Source organism: Chinchilla lanigera, unplaced genomic scaffold (assembly GCF_000276665.1).
Source record: "Chinchilla lanigera isolate Chin_1 unplaced genomic scaffold, ChiLan1.0 scaffold00086, whole genome shotgun sequence".
Taxonomy (NCBI): Eukaryota; Metazoa; Chordata; class Mammalia; order Rodentia; family Chinchillidae; genus Chinchilla; species Chinchilla lanigera.
The window spans coordinates 5,396,053-5,399,903 of NW_004955487.1; positions in this window are offsets into that span (position 1 = coordinate 5,396,053).

Sequence of the window (3,851 nt, forward strand, 5' to 3'; positions counted from 1 at the left end):
TACGGAGAGAAGAAACACCCTCTTCGTACTTTTAGTCCTGAAACAGCCCCCCCTTTGGGTGGGGGGACCACAAAAAAAATTCCCCAAAAGGTGTCTTCCGGGCTCGGGGATCTACACTGGGGTTCGCGGTCACATAAGCGACGCCCTCAAGGTCGCCCGGCCCCTCCATCCCGCCCCCCTGTGTACCTCCTCGGCCAAGCACCCAGCTCCTCGTCACCCCGCCCGCGGCGTGGGCGGGGCCTGATGCCACGTGCTTCGCATGAGGCTCCACCCCATGACATCACCGCTTTCTAAGCGACCTGCGCTTTCATAGCTTCAGTTCCTGCGATGCATCCTTTTTTTCTTTTCTCCCTTCCTTCCTTCCTTTTTTTCTCCCTTTTTTCTTTTAGCTACTGGCGATTGAACTCAAGACCTTCGCCCTGAGCTAATTCCCCATCCCTCTTTCTTCCTTCCTTTCTTTCTTTCCTTCTTTCTTTCTTTTTGAGACAGGGTCTGGGTAAATTGCCCAGGCTGGGCTTGAACTTATGATCCTCCTGCCTCAGCCTCTCAGAGTGCTTGGATCACAGGTGTGAGCCACCACGGCCAGCTCAGCACACTGTACTTTTGACATTCGGTGCAGCCCACCTATGCATGTCGTGTGGCTTGACTCCACACCAAGCTTTTGGGCCCGGGGTGCCCCCAAAGCTTCCGGGAGACCCCTGTACCCAACCGGTGGTCAGCAGGTCCACGGATGAGGAGGACACAGACGCAAAACTCCTACTCAGCTGCTCCGCAGTGCAGGACTCAGTAGTTAAGGAAGGGACTGAGTTGTCCGTCTTCCAAACGTCACTTTTGAATCAAATTGAAGTACTTTTAAGACAGAACGGGGAAACTGGGGCTCACTTTTCTGCGGGTGGCAAAGCGATTGCCTACCATGTGCAAGGCCCTACATTCAATCCCCGGCACCGCAAAATAATGAATAATAATAATAAATGTAAGAGAAAGCTCACCTGCAAGCTCAGCACTCTAGGAGGCTGAGGCAGAAGAATTGCAAGTTGAAGCCCAGCCTGAATGACCTAGCAAGACCCCGTCTCAAAACAAAAAAATACAAAAATGGCTGGAGATGTTGCTCAGGGCCAAGTCGGAGTTCAATGCCCAGCACCAGTCCGGTGCCGGCAGTGTGCGGCACTGTTGTCCCCTGGGCAGTCCCACAGTGTGGCTGCTACATTTTACAAGTGAGATCACCGAGACCTGGAGGGACCCGTGATCACCCAGGTTCACTGGGGAAGCCATGGAGCCTGTCTGTGGGCTTCTCAGATTCACAGCACTGCCCTGTGAAACTCTCGAACCTAGGTGCCAGCAGCCAGATGTCTCAGGACCCCAGGCTGCTCACGCTGGCATTTGTGACAAGAGAAAATCCTCACCAACCCCCACCTCCACCCCAAACCTGTTTTTCCTCTGCGTTCCCTGCCTCTCCCCTCGATGACGCCACCCTTCTCCTGATCACCCCATCTATAAATCTCCAGGCCCTCCCTCCCCATCACCCCAACCCCTCATCAGTCTCTGCCTGGACACTCCAGCTGGCGCCTCCCGCCCACATAGTGACTGCCCAGCTCAAGCCCTCTCACCTCTCTCCCCAGGATTGCAACACTTCTCTCTTCTCCAGGCAGTTATCATTCCTCAGCCAGTTATTTTCCAAAAATAGCTTTAATAACACTCTGGGGCTGCACGTCCTCTGATGGCTCCTTGTTGTCTACAGGCCCAGTGGCTGGGTCTGGGAGGTCACCAGAGTGTGGCTCCTGCACTGCCATTGTTCCTGTCTCAGGCAAGCTGTGGCAGCTCACACCCCGAGGCCTCACTGGGTCGTGATCGCTGTTGACAAGATCACCCTTCTCTGTCCCTCTGTGCAGAGGGTGCACATCTCTCCTTCCAGAGCTCCCCCTCTCTCACGCCACCCGGGACATCTGTGAAGGACACCCGCTGCTGGATGGAGCCACTGGAGGGCAGACAGTTGTGCACACAGATGTCCAGCCCAGCACCACCCCGGCCCGGAGGCCCAGGAGACTTGGTGATTTAGGGGCTTGAGTTCTTTTGAGAAATCCAGAGTTCCCGGGGACCATAAGACAGAGGCGCGTATCTGGGACATTCTATACACCTTGTTTGTCAAGATGAGTTTTAGCCACCTGTCACCTTAGCACTCTGGGAGACTGAGGCGGGAGGATTGAAAGTCGGAGCCAGCCTGCACTATTTATCAAGACCCTGTCTCAAAATTTTAAAAAGGGGCTGGGGCTGAAGCTTAGCGCAAGGCCGGGGAGTTCAGTCCCCAGTCCGACAAAATGAGTCAATAAAGACAATGAGTTGTGGTTGGTCATTCCTCTCCTGTGGCTTCTCACAAACCTGCCAAGCGTTGCTTCGACTTCCGGTCCCATCCGCTGACCCCGCACTGGCCCCGGAGTGGAGTAAGCCCGAGTTTTACGAGGCTTTAAGGACCTTTGATGGGCAGGATTAAAGGGAATCTAGGTAAGGAAGGCTCGGTGAGCTCCCCATTCCACGGCGTGGAGCTGCGGTTGTAGCACGCGCTTGCTACAGACCAAGCGCCCACGGCCTGCCCGGCCCGCCACCCGCTCCGGGGAACCTCCCGGGGCACCGAGACGGAGAATGCTCCAGCCCGCTGCGGCTCCCTGCTGGGGCTTATCACCAGATTCTCTGGATTTTTCCCTTTTCCCCTTCCCAGCCTCTAGTCTTTTTTTCTAATTATCCCCAAAAGGAATAACTCAAAATCTCAAACAGTGGAATTGATCATATCGTGGTTGAGAAAAGACAGACAAAAAAAAAGTGCAGAAAAGAATAGCTGGGCAAGGTGGGGCAAGCTGATCATCACAGCGCTCTGGGAAGCAACTCTGTGAGATTCCAAATAAAAAATAAAAAGGGCTGGGAATGTAGCTCGGTGCAGAGGACCTGGGATCAATCCCCAGGATCAAACACACAAACACAGGCACGCACACACGCGGGCCTTGGTTTCGAGTAAAGGGAATTGAGAGCTGCAGGAAATTGCCGTAAAAGCTAGGTTAATGAGATGTCAACTTTGGGTAGGTGACTAGCCCCTCTGTACTTGGTCCCACCTAGATAGTGAGCTGAGGCTGGGCGTGGTGGCACACGCCTGGCATCCCTGCGCTCGGGAGGCTGAGGCAGGAGGATCACTGCAGACCAGCCTGGCCTACAAAGTAAGGCCTTGTCTAAAAAGGATAAAAGAAAAACGTGAGCTGAGCTCTTGCCGTTAAAAAGGAAAGACACCTGACCACAGTGGCCTGCTCCCAAGTCAGCAGGGGAACTCGGGCCCTGAACCACGGGGCCGTGCTCGCCACCTCCTGGGTGTGCTCCTGGAGGGGCAGAGGCTGGCGGCTACGCCTGTCCCTGTCAGTCACAGCAAGCAAGGCTTAGGGAGATTCAGACCAGAGCACCTAAGCCCGGGGCTTCCTGGACACTGTGTTGCAACCACAGGGCCTTCGCCGGAATGAGTGACGGCGGTGAAGCCATCAGACAAGAACGCCAGGTATCTAGGTCCTCCCAGGTGCCAGCAGCCGGCGACGCCCAACTTCAACAGCTTCTCCTGCCGCCATCTGTCCACAGACAGCAGACCAGGGCCCTGGCTGCTTGGATCACTCTGGATCAAAGCCCAGGGCACTGACGAGATTCACCTGAGACTCCAGTGCCCCAGCAGGGGCAAAACCTTCTTGAGCAAGCACAGTCATGACAGCAGTGCTGAGGACATTGGGAATTCAGTGGCGCACACCTGTGATCCCAGCGCTCAGCATTCAGGAAGCTGAGGCAGGAGGATCACCTCAAGTTCAAGGCCAGCCTGGACTACATAG